This window comes from Sceloporus undulatus, chromosome 8, assembly GCF_019175285.1.
Source record: "Sceloporus undulatus isolate JIND9_A2432 ecotype Alabama chromosome 8, SceUnd_v1.1, whole genome shotgun sequence".
Lineage (NCBI taxonomy): Eukaryota > Metazoa > Chordata > Lepidosauria > Squamata > Phrynosomatidae > Sceloporus > Sceloporus undulatus.
In genome coordinates this window covers 8,146,555-8,156,346 of record NC_056529.1, presented here as the reverse complement: position 1 = coordinate 8,156,346, position 9,792 = coordinate 8,146,555, and the positions used below count along the sequence as shown (strand labels likewise).

The window sequence follows — 9,792 nt, the reverse complement described above, 5'->3', positions numbered from 1 at the left end:
TGTTTAACTTGTATGCAGCACAGCCAGACCAAGATGTTGCTGCTTGGGTTGAAGGGATTTGCTTTGGTCAGACCTCACCTGGGCACTACAGTTCAAGACGGGTTTCAACAAGTTGAAATATGTCCAGAAAAATGCAACCAATATGTTTAAGGTTCTGGAAACCAAACCTTATGAAGAGCAACCGAGGAAGCTGAGTATGTTAACTTGGAGTAGAGAATGCTGAGAGGTGACATGATAGCTATCTTTAAATATCTGAAGGGATATTATGTGGAAGATGCAGGAAGCTTGTCTTCTACTGCGCTGGAGACTAGAACGCAAACAAATGAGTTCAAATTACAAGAAAAGGGATTGCACATTAGACATTAGGAAGAACATTTCTTTTGAGCTGTTTGAGCATGGCATAGATTGCCTTGGAGGATGATAAACTCTCCGTTTTTGGATGTCTTTAAATGGAGGTTGAATGGGCATCTTTCAGGAATGCTTTAGTTGTACATTCCTGCAAGGCAAGGGCTTGGACTAAGTGGCCCTTGTGGTCCCTTCCAATTCTAAGATTCTTTGCCTCTGTCATCATTTGATGCTTATATCAAGGACTAGAAGAGAATGGGCAAGCTGAGATGCCGTAGATGTTTCAATCTCTGCTACAGTAGGAGATTTAAGGACATAAGATTGTTAGCCAACTCTGGCAAAACCCAGCGCACACCCATACAACTGCTGACACCAAATGCAGCCCATAACCCACTTTACCAAATGCAAGCCAAAAGGTCCACAGCAGCTCCGTTCTTCGTCTTCTGTATTTGCAGCAACCAGGAAAGAGAGAAGTGTTCTTTCAATTCAGGAAGTAGAGAAACAATCATAATCTGAACACATACACACACACACACACACACACATTGCAGGGTTTGGCATGGTAGCTTGCAAACTGTGCACCCTATTAAACTGTTCATATGGTATTTTTGGATAAACCTTCAAATATTCATGGAAAGGAGGAACAATCACGTGATTTCCATACTCTTTCAAAGAGAATAATTTTACATATTATTGGAGGAGGGAGTTGCGTCTTTTGTGAGGGAATTATTATCGTATATAGAAACGAGCTCTTCTGTGTAGCAAGCCTACAGATTTTTTTTACCTGAATGTTAAAGCATTGGACGTTAAACCATTGACTCTTTCCATTAAGTTGGGGCATTATTATTATTATTATTATTATTATTATTATTAGGAGCAATAGCTTTGTCTCTTTTACTACAAGAGCAGAGTTCAAAGGAAGAGAATGAAACTAATTTCAATATGTACCGAGAAAGCATTTCTCTCTCTCTCTCTCTTTCTCTCTTTCTCTCCCTTTTTTTTTTTTGCTGATCGCTGCCACCTCTTTTCAACAGGAACAGCTGGTCTGTAAATGGCTTCCTCAGCTAAAACAATGCCTGTCTCATTTTAAAATTTCAGCAGGAAGCTGCTGTTTCATCATTTAGTCATGTCACATATTTATAGGGTTCTGTTTGCCACAGAGTTTGCGGAACAAACAGAAGAAAAAGACAGAGCAAAATATGAAAAGGATACTGATGTACTGCATTGTCAGGAAGTGTAAAGTTAAAGCTCGTCATAAAACTTTGTGAATAATAGACTCCTCACTGCTCCGCTTGGGCATAAAGTCGTAACAGTTGTGGTTGTAACAATAACAACAAGAACAGAACACCCATTCGGGAATTCTAGCTTTGAACCAGACAATAAGAGAAGTGTCATTAATGTAAAAATGTTACTGCATTCTTAACGGAATAGTAGAGCATTCTGGAAGATGAAGAATGTTTTCAGTATGAGTGGAGGAGAATTTGGTTTGTGTTTACACACATATACACACACACACTTTCCAAAATGTAGAAATGTCTCTATAAAATTGATCAAAATAGCTTAAGATTTGTTCTAAAATATGAAGCAGAAAATGAAACCGACAGATACATCTACATGCACAAAGTGCATAGTTCCAAAACATTGCATCTCAGTGTCTTCAGCTATGTTTGTTGTAGTGAATTAAGGTTGTTACTCATATGTGTGTGTGTTTTTTTCCTGGTAGGTTTCTGACCTTTAACAGCTTACATGACAGGCTTACAATATGCTTTTCTCTGTAAGGGGGAACAGCAGTACCTATTGGCATTGACCAAGCCTGGTCAGTTCTCGGTGGGTCATTTCTGTCAAATACATACTAACCTTGGGTTTCTAGACTAAATGTTGTTGGGCATTTTGTCATTAAATGATGTTACTGTGTGTGTGTTTGTATTTTGCGTTACTGGCAAAAATACACAAGGATTTGTACTGTGGGTTTTTTTTCTTATAATTTTATGCTTTTTCTATTTTTGTTTTGTTTTGTTTTATTATAGAGTTATTTATTTATTTTCAGTGCAGGGGGCAGCTGAGGAGGTTCAGGGAGGCAAGATAACAAGGTCATTGAAACAATCCAATGGCCATAAAACAGTTCTTATACAAGCCATAAAAGGATTGAAGCCACTGGCTTAACTGTGAAGTTCCCTGCTTTTGAAGTCAAGCTGCTCAGTCCACACACTAAATCCCAGAAGTATTTAAACAGCATGCCTCACAGCTGTGTTCTCTCAGATGCCTGGAATGCAGTGTCTCACTCCATCTACAGGGAATGGTTTGTGCTAATGCAGGAGCCTCCGTCTTTATCAGCTCTGGTGGGGCTCCTCTGCTAGCTCCTCTTCCTTCTGCTGAACTGAAGAAGAACCCAGGTGGCTATCAGGCCTCTGTTCCAACAACTCCAGTATGTCTGGTTTGTGCTGGAACTTCCATGGTATATCTCATTCCCCATGATGCCAAGGGACTGGGGAATAGGCTACATAACAAGGAAATGGGGATGGTTATTTACCTTTAAAGGGTTGTACATGGCCAACTGTTGCCTCACCTGTATTCAAAACTTCTATCAAATTTTCCCAGCACATGCCCTTTGTGGTAGTTACTTGACCACATTGACAAACTACAGCCTGAGACAGATGGGCCAAAAACGCCATCTTGCCACCGAAACTAGGGTTCCAGAGTGCATGGCAACCGCATGCTCCAGAACCCTAGTATGTGCAGGCGGCGGCCTAATGGCAGCCTCCCATCCACACAGGGGCCACCATATTTATGTAAGTACTGTGCAGCATCCGCACGTTGCTGCGCGTTGCTTACATCATGATGTAACCAGGCTGTTGCAAAAAGAACCTGGAAGAACCGAGTTCTTTTTACTCTGGAGGGACGTCATGCAGTTTGGCGGCTGCAGCATCCCTCCGGAGTTAAAATGAGCACCTGCAAACCACCATTTTTGGGCAATCTGCCTTGGCCCTACATTAGCGTGTTTATGCTCAGGGTTTCCATTCTGTTCAGATTCTGGTCTGTCAAGGTGAAGGACAGAATTGCTTTTCTTTCTCTAAATAGGGTCAAAAAGATAATTAATTCACCAGCATGGCCAACTAATATTTCCTGGTGTGGCAGGGAGAAGCAAAATTCCACATCAATACCATCTTGGAGACAAAACTATGAGTAAGTTCTTTTTGCACTGGCAACTTAGGTTAAACTAATACAGATGACTTCTGACATATGCTACTTATTCCTAATTCCTAAGCCTGCCCTAGCAATGAACAAACATATATTAGCAGGTTTGGTGCTGCCTGCATTCTAGGAGGAAAACACAATGAAAGTGAGTGGGAGGAGGACAAGCTTTGACAGTACTATGTTTTAGTTCATTAACAGTGAAAAGTCTATTTGGACATGACATGAGTGCTTGTCCTATTAGCACGCCTGCCTCTGACACATGGTGCACATATGACCTTAGCACTGACATGACTGAAACCGATGTCTCATTAATACAGTTTAGATTAAGGAAGCTTCTCTCACTTTTAGAATTTTTAGAGGAGAAAGAAAAAGTGAGAGAACGTGACCCTACACTTTTATTCTGTGAAAGATGTTAATACTGCACTGAGCCATTCTGCGCCTGTGATCTTTGTTAATTAACTTGTGTGAAGTCTGTTCAAACTTTCGTCTTGAACTTCTCATGTTCACCCTGAAGTTAATGTCAGTTTTGAAGATGTATTTTTCTAACACATGAATAAAAAGCTTACAAGATCCTTGCACACCTTTTGCAGATTTGCTTTTTTTATTATGTTGAGAAAGTAGTGAACCCACTAGCTGTAAGAGTTACTTTTTCTGGATTACAACTCCCAGAATCCCCTAGCCAGCATTGTCACTGGCATTCTGAGAGTTTCAGTCCACGAAATAAAATTTTCAAATTCTGGGTACATGCTACCTCCTAATAATGAACACATCCTCCAAGTGTATATCTCTATCTAGACAAAATCATTCCACTGGCTGTGTCCCTGCACCTGAATTCATGATGAAAGAGGCATCTCTGTGGGTCCCATAAGGATCTCTGAAGGATTCCAGGAAGGACCAGGATGAGGAGATCATCCCAATGCATCCATCTGCAGCAACACAGATAGACTTTGCTTAACCACTCTTGCCCATGAGATGGTAGGTGGGATACCCAAGGAGAAGGCAAGGTACCATTTTTCCCTTTGTCAGGTCCATGCCTTAATATGTCTAATTTACTTGCATTTTTCAAATAGCACATTATCAGTTTTCATGCAGCACATCTCCCCTTGACTGCACTCTAAAAAAACAGACCTGGGTTCACAAATTTTAACTATTCATATGTACCCCATCTGCACCCCTGCAGAAACCCGAGCTTTATATCTCTGGATTCAATCCAGGTTCTGTTTTTTCAGGGTGGATGTAACCTCATCCAGCACAGACTGAATGCCTTATCTGATTTTCAGCTGATTAGAAGCACATATGGTCCCAATGGATTAAGCCACAGTTTGTTTATTTCCATCCAGTGCTCTTCTGGTGATAAGCATTGGTTTAGAACCAAAACAGCTCCCCTGGGGTTAGGTAGAAAAGGAAAAGCAACAACAACAAAAACACAACCTTACTTATCTTGCCACAGATGGTCCACAGTTGTGGCGGAGACACACAATATCTCAGCTTCTATCCCCAACTGAAAGCATTTCAAACCTGGGAAAGCTCCCTAGACAAGTCTGCACACTGTCAGTGTGGACATGGATCAGTGTGGAAATGGACCAGCTATATGGAGGGGTTGTGTGGGTCTCCAGGTGTTGCTCATCTGCAACTCCAAGCGTCCCTCACCATTGGCAATGTATTCTAGGGTGCTGGATGTTGCTGTTCAACATCATCTAGAGGGCTGAACCATTTGGTGCGTTGTACAATCCCCAGTCCTGGGTTAGTGGTTAGGACCACTGACTTGGCCCTAAAATAAGAAAACTTTATATATTTTATCAGAACTGAGAAATGGCTTTTGAATGTTCTAGAACTTCAGTTCTCATTAGCCCATGCCAAATGAACTAACAGTGAGGAAAGGGAAGGGAACGAGTGAGGGATGCCTTTTACCGCACACAGGAAGTCTCCATTGTGTTCCGTTCCCTATCTGTTCCAAAGGAGGTGATTCTTGAGAACTGTTCAGAAAAGTTCTTTAAAATCCCCTCCTTTGGGATGGATGGGGAATGGATGGGGAAAGGAATGGAGACTAGACCCTTGCTAGTTTCCCTTTGTTAGTTCCCCTGTTAGCCATTGGTGAGTCATCTGTGATTTGGCACAGATTATTTTATTGTATTGATGGTTTTAATATTGTTGTTTTAATAATTGTATGATATTTGCTGTGAACCGCCCTGATGCTTCGAAGGGCAGTATACAAATAAAGTTTATTTATTTTATTTTTATTTATTTATGGCGGCGGTGACAGTGGGGTTCTGTGTGCGCCCCTCACTTGTTCCGTTTCCTTACCGGCCCCTTTTGTACTGTTCCAGCCAGCCCTGTGCGATAAGGCTTATTGTCACTCCTGTGCTCAATATGTTATGAATCTGATGGCAGGCTCTAATCCATGAAAGCATTATGCTACGATATGAGAAGAGCCCAATGCCCACAGTACAACTCTACACCCACTTATCTGGAAATAAGCGCCAATAAAGTCAGTGGGGCATTTTCTGAGCACTCTTGTGTAGGATTCAAAGTGGGATGTGAATCTCTAATTTGTGATATATGCCACACTAATTCTTGTGAGGATATCTGCATATATATCACCTGATAATAACTGCTCTTTTTATGTGAAAAATATTAACATGCAAACCTCTTTTGTGATGCTTGAAAGGAAGCATGTCTCCTCAAGTGATTTTGACCTCAGGAATTTCATGTTTTTGATCAAGCATCCATCTAGTGGCTTGTTTATGTGGACTGCCTGTTGGTATCTCAGCTTGTTCTTATCGTTGCCCAAAGCAGTGGTTTATTTTTAGCCATTCCTGTTTTAACCATTATTACATCTTTCACATACAACCATATAATTAATTTATTTTTAATTATTCCAAGTTTTAATTATTGCGTCTTTGAGAAAAGCAGCTGAGAGACAGATGGAAGACCTTTGCACAGTAAAGCACTTGAACTTGTTCACAGTAACTAACAGACGGGGGGATGCTAAGGCACCTGAATAATCTTTGAAAGGTTAATTACCATTAATCATTGTGAGATGCAGGCTTATTATCCATTCATAAATGCAAAACAAATCCCTTTTGCTGACAAGCAAAGTTTTAAAATTGACCTATTATTGCTGATTAGGTTCTACAGAAATGAATAGTGGAAAAATGAGGAACATTCTTTTAATTTTAAAAAAGTATGCGTTATTACATGCACATCTTACACACCCACATATACACACCTCACTTTCGGAACTGAACCTGCTGGATCCAACTTGTCCTGCAGCTAATTACATTATTTCCATGTATGTTTATAAAGAAAGAAGTCTACTTTGATTCAGAGCAAGGGGTAAGTTGTTCAGCTGCTATGCAGTTTAATCCAAATGGTATTTTATTCAGATGTAAACCCTAATGAAATCCATAAATGTCAATTTAGTTCAAGAGTGAGCACATTGTGGACCATATGGACCCAGTGTCATCTTTGCATCTCTTGACCCCCCAACCCTCCTCTTTTCCCACATGCCACAAAAATATGTTCAAAAAAGGGTCAGTTTCTACTCCTGGAAGTCTCAGGGAATGGTAATTTTTGCACTAACACAAGGTCTCCATTGCCTTGCTTTGGCCACAAATCCACTGAAAATGAAATTGGAAGTAGATTTCTTATCACTTCCATTTTTGCCTGTTTCACTTATTTTCATTGTTACATTTCTGGAACTTGTGTGTCATGTACAGGATCATTTCAGTTCAGAAACCCAAGCTTCAATAGTAAAACCAAGAAAACTTTGTTCAGGAAGCAAAGACGTATCCAGCAAAGTTAAGTCGTGAAGATACAATGGAATTAAAGCATGTAGCAATTCAAACTTTGAGCAGGCTAACATGCCATTCACCCATAGACCCAAACACTTGCACACCACTTCATTCCCAGGGCTGCCCCTTGTTCCAACCCTATTCCATCCATTCTCATGAGACTGTCCTTGAAATTCTTGAGAAATGCACTCTCTACTTCCCACACATCTGCTCATTAACCACACCAGGGAATGTGAGTACTGACACCATCCTAAACCCATGATAACATCATGCAGCATAAAATTACTCTAAGCATACAAGCATATCTCTGTAAGGCAGAAAATCTGAGAGGCCTTGGATCCTGACATTGTGCAGTCATTTGTAGGTGCTGTGGGTAGAAAACTGGCACACCAAACATGCCCACACTGGTTCAGTTCATCCAAGTGTTTGAAGGTTCCTTCTAGAAGCTTCTAAGAAATGAGTGGCTATATCCTTTTGGCTTGAACTCCAGAAGTATATTATCTTCAAACCTAAATTTGCATGTCCAATCAAAAAGACACCAAACAGTGATACTTTTATTGGCCAACCAAAATGAGCAAAATACATGTTGCAAGCTTTTCAAAGCTTCACTGGCTTCTTCATCAGGCAATGTTAGAAACCAAACAGGAGAGGGGGGAAAAAATGAAGATGTTAGTCATTGGATTTGCTATATAGCCAACACAGCTACTCCTGGATGTTTTCTAAATTTGCATGATATTGGATTAGCCTGGGAAGGAGTTGGTGGCAGATGTTCTCCAGAAAAGTCAGACCCTATAGAATCTGTTAGTGTTACTAAGGGAGAAATGCAGTGCTGAGAAAGAAATGTCTCTGATTGAGAGATGAGCTGTTGGACTCATATTATGACTCACTGTATGAAAGGAACAAGCATAATAATTGAGGTTATGCTGATGACTTCCTCTGTTGCCAAATGCAGCCCAGCAGTTTTGTGCAAGCTAGTTTTTGCCTTCTAAAAGTGGGGAGGGAAGAAGTACACAAACTTCTTTGATGTGTATGCATGTGCATGCACACTTGCACACACACACACAAATTTGCAGACATACTGCTGAAAAGTGGCTTGAAGAGAAGAAACCTTCCCACCCCACCCTTTCCATTGATGACAATATGGCATGACAACTTTTGCTGCATATACTCCATATGTCTATTTCTGTGAAGAGATAAATCTCATACTTAGATCTGCCACTCCGTGATTGATTCAGTGTAGAAGTGAAACTGGAACCAACTACACCACGGGATACATTACCATATCCAGATTGCCCAAACAATGTATTTGTGGAGATCATTTTGAAGTTTGGGTGAAAAATACACATAGACTATCAGGTCAAACAGAAAGGTGTTTTTTTTGTTGTTGTTAACTGAATTTGATTCCATTTTGAGAAGGCTCTATGACCTTAAAATGTGCTAAATGTTCTGGAGTGTGGCAACATGGAGCACAGGGAAAGACTCAGATACTCACACTCTCAATTTAAATGCATATTGCTACTTCCCAGTCACTTTGTCACAAATATTGCTTCATGACCCATGAAGGCCTTTTAATTGTCATTGCTTCATTTAGATCACCACTGAAGGCAAGACAGATACATAGATTAAAGAGAAACTCTTTCTAATCATTATGTTGATTTGCTACCTACAGTTGCACAAATTAGATTTGAGTAGCCATCTCAGCTTGCATGAGCTCTGTAGGTTTTCAGATAATTGCCCATTTCTCATCGGGAAAGCAACTTTTCCACTAGCTCCCTTACTATCTATTTTAAGTTAGTTTTTCCAAGGGGTTGTCATTGTGCCTTCCTCTTGTAAGACTGCCATAAGAGGTGATAAGATTCCTGGGATTTAAGTGTCATCCATATGCTGATAATGAAGGACTCTCCTTTCTTCATTTCCTTCATTGTTTTCTGCCTCCAAAGTGAAATATCTAATTAGACAAGATGGGACAGGAAAGTCTTTCCACTCACATATTCACTTGTTGTTTTTTATTTGTTGGAGAGGTTTAGGTTGGTAGAATAAGTTTTGCTAAGTTCCCCGTACAGATTCAGTACTCCAAACACAAGCGGAAGCATCATTAAATATCTCATGTTTGCTCATTGTCAGGTTCAAGTATCTTTACTAGACATGGCCATAATAACATCGCCTGTTGTTCACTGAGCTCTCTAAAGCTACAAGTCTACATTATTAGTTGAAATGATCTGTTTACCCTTCACAGATGAATAAGATGATCAGAATCGATTTTGTTTAAAGTCACAAGCTGTTTTTGACCACTGAAGAGCGCAAGGGATCTCCAAACATGGTACAAATTTCCTCTATACCCCTCAAAGGTCATTTGGGGGCTTTCAGAAAAATGTGAAAATAATCAATCCTATGGGGTTCTGCAGAAATACAAATATAGCTCTGGGGGCATTGTAAAGCCTATGGGCCACATCCTTCA

At 40.3% G+C, this 9,792-nt stretch overlaps 1 long non-coding RNA gene across 1 annotated transcript in view; it reads right to left on the bottom strand.

Moving 5' to 3' along the window:
- Positions 1-783, bottom strand: part of LOC121914869 — a 15,361-nt gene extending 14,578 nt beyond the window's left edge. The window contains exon 1 of the long non-coding RNA XR_006100596.1: positions 745-783. This is a non-coding gene — a long non-coding RNA (uncharacterized LOC121914869). The remainder of the gene's footprint in view (positions 1-744) is intronic.
- Positions 784-9,792: the final 9,009 nt, after the last annotated feature.